The sequence below is a fragment of the Taudactylus pleione genome, unplaced genomic scaffold (genome assembly GCF_031769625.1).
Source record: "Taudactylus pleione unplaced genomic scaffold, aTauple2 ptg000473l, whole genome shotgun sequence".
Taxonomy (NCBI): Eukaryota; Metazoa; Chordata; class Amphibia; order Anura; family Myobatrachidae; genus Taudactylus; species Taudactylus pleione.
The window spans coordinates 6933876-6943138 of NW_028284875.1; the positions used below are offsets into that span (position 1 = coordinate 6933876).

General features: G+C 33.6%; 1 non-coding gene across 1 annotated transcript; it reads left to right on the forward strand.

Annotated features, from left to right (window-relative positions):
• The first annotated feature begins 5982 nt into the window (after positions 1 to 5982).
• Positions 5983 to 6075, forward strand: TRNAI-UAU (transfer RNA isoleucine (anticodon UAU)). Its single transcript is given in 2 exon segments — positions 5983 to 6020; positions 6040 to 6075. It is a non-coding gene; the product is annotated as a tRNA-Ile (tRNA).
• Positions 6076 to 9263: the final 3188 nt, after the last annotated feature.

A 9263-nucleotide genomic window follows, 5' to 3' on the forward strand; every position in this document is an offset into this window, starting at 1 on the left:
TTATAAGACAGTATCTGTTGAGCAATGCCGAGGTTGTGAGTTCAAGCCTCACCTGGAGCAAATGTAATTTTTTTTCTAATGTCATCAGTTAATGATTATCATCTGCTAGCTGAACATCCTGATATGAAGGCAGAAAAAAATCACAAACATGACTGTTTTTAAGGTACCAGTACACACATCTGCTTTGGTTCATATGCACTGTAAACATTACTTTAGTTAGTCAACAAAATGGAATGCAAAAGACTACCTCTTTATTGGTAAAAGAGTTGCATCAATCTGTTTTGCTGCAATGTAACATGAGGGTCCACACTATTAGGTCTGGTTAGTACAATCACATTTCATGCTGGGATTTGTAAAGCAAAGAACACAAATAAACGGCTTTCCTCTATCGCAACAATTAATGATTATACTAATGAAAAAATCAGTTTCACACAAAGATGTTAATAAGCCCCACTGGCCTAATGGATAAGGCACTGGCCTCCTAAGCTAGGGATTGTGGTTTCAAGTCTCATCTGGGCTTTATTTCATCCATATAATTACTGGAGATGTTCCCTTTATTCTTGCTTGATACTGCACAAATGGCTCCACCAGAAACTTTTATCTGCTTAACAATCCGGTACTGTTCAGCTTGCAAAATTATGGCCCTGTATCTAAAAGCAGACATTTATCCTGATGACATTGTGGATTAGTTTCTGGATAAGTTTGCTATCACCTGGGACAGTGGCTTCAAGTCTCATCTAGGATGCATGTTCCTTTGATGCTCATTCTCATTCTAGAAGTTATGCTTTTTTTCAATGCAGGTGACTGTCTTAATGGTATTGCATGAAATCCATATATACCAAAACATACCTATTAAGTTTTAATTGCAATTTAATATCAGAGTGGCTACAAAATAACAATGTCTATGGCAATTGCTGATGGGTTTCTTGAAGTCCTTTCATCCATGTCATCAAAAGGGTAATTTTCTGCTTTTTATATTTCTTTGGACACTGACTTTACTGACAATTTAGGTGCTACAGACCAAAAAAACAATGTTTACCTTTAAATATAGAGCACAAGTGAGATTTAACTTATTTTTATTTAAAGATACTGCACTTTTTGGTATTATAGTGTATATTTTCCCTATGCAACATTAAAGTTACATATATTTATAGCAAATATTATTTAAGATAAATAAACAGGAATTATTTATAAACAGGAATTATTTTACAATTTTGATAATATTGAACTGTACAGCAATGGCATGAATTCATTGCAATATACACCTAAGGATACATAAAACTGGGCAATAACACAAATGCACAATATAATTGATTAACTTATGATCAAAATATTACTTTTATTAGGTACTTTAGTATTGGGTGCAGTAGTTTAGTGGATTTAAAAAGTAACTAATTTAAAATTAATAAACCAAGTTAATATACTTAGTCAACTCGATGCTAAAATCACTCAACTAAAAATAAGACACTTTGACCATGTGCTCATGTGGTGCAATCGGTCAGCGCGCAGTACTTATAAGACAGTATCTATTGAGCAATGCCGAGGTTGTGAGTTCAAGCCTCACTTGGAGCAAATGTAATTTTTTTTCTAATGTCATCAGTTAATGATTATCATCTGCTAGCTGAACATCCTGATATGAAGGCAGAAAAAAATCACAAACATGACTGTTTTTAAGGTACCAGTACACACATCTGCTTTGGTTCATATGCACTGTAAACATTACTTTAGTTAGTCAACAAAATGGAATGCAAAAGACTACCTCTTTATTGGTAAAAGAGTTGCATCAATCTGTTTTGCTGCAATGTAACATGAGGGTCCACACTATTAGGTCTGGTTAGTACAATCACATTTCATGCTGGGATTTGTAAAGCAAAGAACACAAATAAACTGCTTTCCTATATCGCAACAATTAATGATTATACTAATGAAAAAATCAGTTTCACACAAAGATGTTACTAAGCCCCACTGGCCTAATGGATAAGGCACTGGCCTCCTAAGCTAGGGATTGTGGTTTCAAGTCTCATCTGGGCTTTATTTCATCCATATAATTACTGGAAATGTTCCCTTGATACTGCACAAATGGCTCCACCAGAAACTTTTATCTGCTTAACAATCCGGTACTGTTCAGCTTGCAAAATTATGGCCCTGTATCTAAAAGCAGACATTTATCCTGATGACATTGTGGATTAGTTTCCGGATAAGTTTGCTATCACCTGGGACAGTGGCTTCAAGTCTCATCTAGGATGCATGTTCCTTTGATGCTCATTCTCATTCTAGAAGTTATGCTTTTTTTCAATGCAGGTGACTGTCTTAATGGTATTGCATGAAATCCATATATACCAAAACATACCTATTAAGTTTTAATTGCAATTTAATATCAGAGTGGCTACAAAATAACAATGTCTATGGCAATTGCTGATGGGTTTCTTGAAGTCCTTTCATCCATGTCATCAAAAGGGTAATTTTCTGCTTTTTATATTTCTTTGGACACTGACTTTACTGACAATTTAGGTGCTACAGACCAAAAAAACAATGTTTACCTTTAAATATAGAGCACAAGTGAGATTTAAATTATTTTTATTTAAAGATACTGCACTTTTTGGTATTATAGTGTATATTTTCCCTATGCAACATTGAAGTTACATATATTTATAGCAAATATTATTTAAGATAAATAAACAGAAATTATTTATAAACAGGAATTATTTTACAATTTTGATAATATTGCACTGTACAGCAATGGCATGAATTCATTGCAATATACACCTAAGGATACATAAAACTGGGCAATAACACAAATGCACAATATAATTGATTAACTTATGATCAGAATATTACTTTTATTAGGTACTTTAGTATTGGGTGCAGTAGTTTAGTGGATTTAAAAAGTAACTAATTTAAAATTAATAAACCAAGTTAATATACTTAGTCAACTCGATGCTAAAATCACTCAACTAAAAATAAGACACTTTGACCATGTGCTCATGTGGTGCAATCGGTCAGCGCGCAGTACTTATAAGACAGTATCTGTTGAGCAATGCCGAGGTTGTGAGTTCAAGCCTCACCTGGAGCAAATGTAATTTTTTTTCTAATGTCATCATTTAATGATTATCATCTGCTAGCTGAACATCCTGATATGAAGGCAGAAAAAAATCACAAACATGACTGTTTTTAAGGTACCAGTACACACATCTGCTTTGGTTCATATGCACTGTAAACATTACTTTAGTTAGTCAACAAAATGGAATGCAAAAGACTACCTCTTTATTGGTAAAAGAGTTGCATCAATCTGTTTTGCTGCAATGTAACATGAGGGTCCACACTATTAGGTCTGGTTAGTACAATCACATTTCATGCTGGGATTTGTAAAGCAAAGAACACAAATAAACGGCTTTCCTATATCGCAACAATTAATGATTATACTAATGAAAAAATCAGTTTCACACAAAGATGTTACTAAGCCCCACTGGCCTAATGGATAAGGCACTGGCCTCCTAAGCTAGGGATTGTGGTTTCAAGTCTCATCTGGGCTTTATTTCATCCATATAATTACTGGAAATGTTCCCTTGATACTGCACAAATGGCTCCACCAGAAACTTTTATCTGCTTAACAATCCGGTACTGTTCAGCTTGCAAAATTATGGCCCTGTATCTAAAAGCAGACATTTATCCTGATGACATTGTGGATTAGTTTGCGGATAAGTTTGCTATCACCTGGGACAGTGGCTTCAAGTCACATCTAGGATACATGTTCCTTTGATGCTCATTCTCATTCTAGAAGTTATGCTTTTTTTCAATGCAGGTGACTGTCTTAATGGTATTGCATGAAATCCATATATACCAAAACATACCTATTAAGTTTTAATTGCAATTTAATATCAGAGTGGCTACAAAATAACAATGTCTATGGCAATTGCTGATGGGTTTCTTGAAGTCCTTTCATCCATGTCATCAAAAGGGTAATTTTCTGCTTTTTATATTTCTTTGGACACTGACTTTACTGACAATTTAGGTGCTACAGACCAAAAAAACAATGTTTACCTTTAAATATAGAACACAAGTGAGATTTAACTTATTTTTATTTAAAGATACTGCACTTTTTGGTATTATAGTGTATATTTTCCCTATGCAACATTAAAGTTACATATATTTATAGCAAATATTATTTAAGATAAATAAACCGGAATTATTTATAAACAGGAATTATTTTACAATTTTGATAATATTGAACTGTACAGCAATGGCATGAATTCATTGCAATATACACCTAAGGATACATAAAACTGGGCAATAACACAAATGCACAATATAATTGATTAACTTATGATCAGAATATTACTTTTATTAGGTACTTTAGTATTGGGTGCAGTAGTTTAGTGGATTTAAAAAGTAACTAATTTAAAATTAATAAACCAAGTTAATATACTTAGTCAACTCGATGCTAAAATCACTCAACTAAAAATAAGACACTTTGACCATGTGCTCATGTGGTGCAATCGGTCAGCGCGCAGTACTTATAAGACAGTATCTGTTGAGCAATGCCGAGGTTGTGAGTTCAAGCCTCACCTGGAGCAAATGTAATTTTTTTTCTAATGTCATCAGTTAATGATTATCATCTGCTAGCTGAACATCCTGATATGAAGGCAGAAAAAAATCACAAACATGACTGTTTTTAAGGTACCAGTACACACATCTGCTTTGGTTCATATGCACTGTAAACATTACTTTAGTTAGTCAACAAAATGGAATGCAAAAGACTACCTCTTTATTGGTAAAAGAGTTGCATCAATCTGTTTTGCTGCAATGTAACATGAGGGTCCACACTATTAGGTCATGTTAGTACAATCACATTTCATGCTGGGATTTGTAAAGCAAAGAACACAAATAAACGGCTTTCCTATATCGCAACAATTAATGATTATACTAATGAAAAAATCAGTTTCACACAAAGATGTTACTAAGCCCCACTGGCCTAATGGATAAGGCACTGGCCTCCTAAGCTAGGGATTGTGGTTTCAAGTCTCCTCTGGGCTTTATTTCATCCATATAATTACTGGAAATGTTCCCTTGATACTGCACAAATGGCTCCACCAGAAACTTTTATCTGCTTAATAATCCGGTACTGTTCAGCTTGCAAAATTATGGCCCTGTATCTAAAAGCAGACATTTATCCTGATGACATTGTGGATTAGTTTCCGGATAAGTTTGCTATCACCTGGGACAGTGGCTTCAAGTCTCATCTAGGATGCATGTTCCTTTGATGCTCATTCTCATTCTAGAAGTTATGCTTTTTTTCAATGCAGGTGACTGTCTTAATGGTATTGCATGAAATCCATATATACCAAAACATACCTATTAAGTTTTAATTGCAATTTAATATCAGAGTGGCTACAAAATAACAATGTCTATGGCAATTGCTGATGGGTTTCTTGAAGTCCTTTCATCCATGTCATCAAAAGGGTAATTTTCTGCTTTTTATATTTCTTTGGACACTGACTTTACTGACAATTTAGGTGCTACAGACCAAAAAAACAATGTTTACCTTTAAATATAGAGCACAAGTGAGATTTAAATTATTTTTATTTAAAGATACTGCACTTTTTGGTATTATAGTGTATATTTTCCCTATGCAACATTGAAGTTACATATATTTATAGCAAATATTATTTAAGATAAATAAACAGAAATTATTTATAAACAGGAATTATTTTACAATTTTGATAATATTGAACTGTACAGCAATGGCATGAATTCATTGCAATATACACCTAAGGATACATAAAACTGGGCAATAACACAAATGCACAATATAATTGATTAACTTATGATTAGAATATTACTTTTATTAGGTACTTTAGTATTGGGTGCAGTAGTTTAGTGGATTTAAAAAGTAACTAATTTAAAATTAATAAACCAAGTTAATATACTTAGTCAACTCGATGCTAAAATCACTCATATAAAAATAATACGCTTTGACCATGTGCTCCTGTGGCGCAATCGGTTAGCGCGCGGTACTTATAAGACAGTATCTGTTGAGCAATGCCGAGGTTGTGAGTTCAAGCCTCACCTGGAGCAAATGTAATTTTTTTTCTAATGTCATCAGTTAATGATTATCATCTGCTACCTGAACATCCTGATATGAAGGCAGAAAAAAATCACAAACATGACTGTTTTTAAGGTACCAGTACACACATCTGCTTTGGTTCATATGCACTGTAAACATTACTTTAGTTAGTCAACAAAATGGAATGCAAAAGACTACCTCTTTATTGGTAAAAGAGTTGCATCAATCTGTTTTGCTGCAATGTAACATGAGGGTCCACACTATTAGGTCTGGTTAGTACAATCACATTTCATGCTGGGATTTGTAAAGCAAAGAACACAAATAAACGGCTTTCCTCTATCGCAACAATTAATGATTATACTAATGAAAAAATCAGTTTCACACAAAGATGTTACTAAGCCCCACTGGCCTAATGGATAAGGCACTGGCCTCCTAAGCTAGGGATTGTGGTTTCAAGTCTCATCTGGGCTTTATTTCATCCATATAATTACTGGAGATGTTCCCTTTATTCTTGCTTGATACTGCACAAATGGCTCCACCAGAAACTTTTATCTGCTTAACAATCCGGTACTGTTCAGCTTGCAAAATTATGGCCCTGTATCTAAAAGCAGACATTTATCCTGATGACATTGTGGATTAGTTTCTGGATAAGTTTGCTATCACCTGGGACAGTGGCTTCAAGTCTCATCTAGGATGCATGTTCCTTTGATGCTCATTCTCATTCTAGAAGTTATGCTTTTTTTCAATGCAGGTGACTGTCTTAATGGTATTGCATGAAATCCATATATACCAAAACATACCTATTAAGTTTTAATTGCAATTTAATATCAGAGTGGCTACAAAATAACAATGTCTATGGCAATTGCTGATGGGTTTCTTGAAGTCCTTTCATCCATGTCATCAAAAGGGTAATTTTCTGCTTTTTATATTTCTTTGGACACTGACTTTACTGACAATTTAGGTGCTACAGACCAAAAAAACAATGTTTACCTTTAAATATAGAGCACAAGTGAGATTTAACTTATTTTTATTTAAAGATACTGCACTTTTTGGTATTATAGTGTATATTTTCCCTATGCAACATTAAAGTTACATATATTTATAGCAAATATTATTTAAGATAAATAAACAGGAATTATTTATAAACAGGAATTATTTTACAATTTTGATAATATTGAACTGTACAGCAATGGCATGAATTCATTGCAATATACACCTAAGGATACATAAAACTGGGCAATAACACAAATGCACAATATAATTGATTAACTTATGATCAAAATATTACTTTTATTAGGTACTTTAGTATTGGGTGCAGTAGTTTAGTGGATTTAAAAAGTAACTAATTTAAAATTAATAAACCAAGTTAATATACTTAGTCAACTCGATGCTAAAATCACTCAACTAAAAATAAGACACTTTGACCATGTGCTCATGTGGTGCAATCGGTCAGCGCGCAGTATTTATAAGACAGTATCTGTTGAGCAATGCCGAGGTTGTGAGTTCAAGCCTCACTTGGAGCAAATGTAATTTTTTTTCTAATGTCATCAGTTAATGATTATCATCTGCTAGCTGAACATCCTGATATGAAGGCAGAAAAAAATCACAAACATGACTGTTTTTAAGGTACCAGTACACACATCTGCTTTGGTTCATATGCACTGTAAACATTACTTTAGTTAGTCAACAAAATGGAATGCAAAAGACTACCTCTTTATTGGTAAAAGAGTTGCATCAATCTGTTTTGCTGCAATGTAACATGAGGGTCCACACTATTAGGTCTGGTTAGTACAATCACATTTCATGCTGGGATTTGTAAAGCAAAGAACACAAATAAACGGCTTTCCTATATCGCAACAATTAATGATTATACTAATGAAAAAATCAGTTTCACACAAAGATGTTACTAAGCCCCACTGGCCTAATGGATAAGGCACTGGCCTCCTAAGCTAGGGATTGTGGTTTCAAGTCTCATCTGGGCTTTATTTCATCCATATAATTACTGGAAATGTTCCCTTGATACTGCACAAATGGCTCCACCAGAAACTTTTATCTGCTTAACAATCCGGTACTGTTCAGCTTGCAAAATTATGGCCCTGTATCTAAAAGCAGACATTTATCCTGATGACATTGTGGATTAGTTTCCGGATAAGTTTGCTATCACCTGGGACAGTGGCTTCAAGTCTCATCTAGGATGCATGTTCCTTTGATGCTCATTCTCATTCTAGAAGTTATGCTTTTTTTCAATGCAGGTGACTGTCTTAATGGTATTGCATGAACTCCATATATACCAAAACATACCTATTAAGTTTTAATTGCAATTTAATATCAGAGTGGCTACAAAATAACAATGTCTATGGCAATTGCTGATGGGTTTCTTGAAGTCCTTTCATCCATGTCATCAAAAGGGTAATTTTCTGCTTTTTATATTTCTTTGGACACTGACTTTACTGACAATTTAGGTGCTACAGACCAAAAAAACAATGTTTACCTTTAAATATAGAGCACAAGTGAGATTTAAATTATTTTTATTTAAAGATACTGCACTTTTTGGTATTATAGTGTATATTTTCCCTATGCAACATTGAAGTTACATATATTTATAGCAAATATTATTTAAGATAAATAAACAGAAATTATTTATAAACAGGAATTATTTTACAATTTTGATAATATTGCACTGTACAGCAATGGCATGAATTCATTGCAATATACACCTAAGGATACATAAAACTGGGCAATAACACAAATGCACAATATAATTGATTAACTTATGATCAGAATATTACTTTTATTAGGTACTTTAGTATTGGGTGCAGTAGTTTAGTGGATTTAAAAAGTAACTAATTTAAAATTAATAAACCAAGTTAATATACTTAGTCAACTCGATGCTAAAATCACTCAACTAAAAATAAGACACTTTGACCATGTGCTCATGTGGTGCAATCGGTCAGCGCGCAGTACTTATAAGACAGTATCTGTTGAGCAATGCCGAGGTTGTGAGTTCAAGCCTCACCTGGAGCAAATGTAATTTTTTTTCTAATGTCATCAGTTAATGATTATCATCTGCTAGCTGAACATCCTGATATGAAGGCAGAAAAAAATCACAAACATGACTGTTTTTAAGGTACCAGTACACACATCTGCTTTGGTTCATATGCACTGTAAACATTACTTTAGTTAGTCAACAAAATGGAAT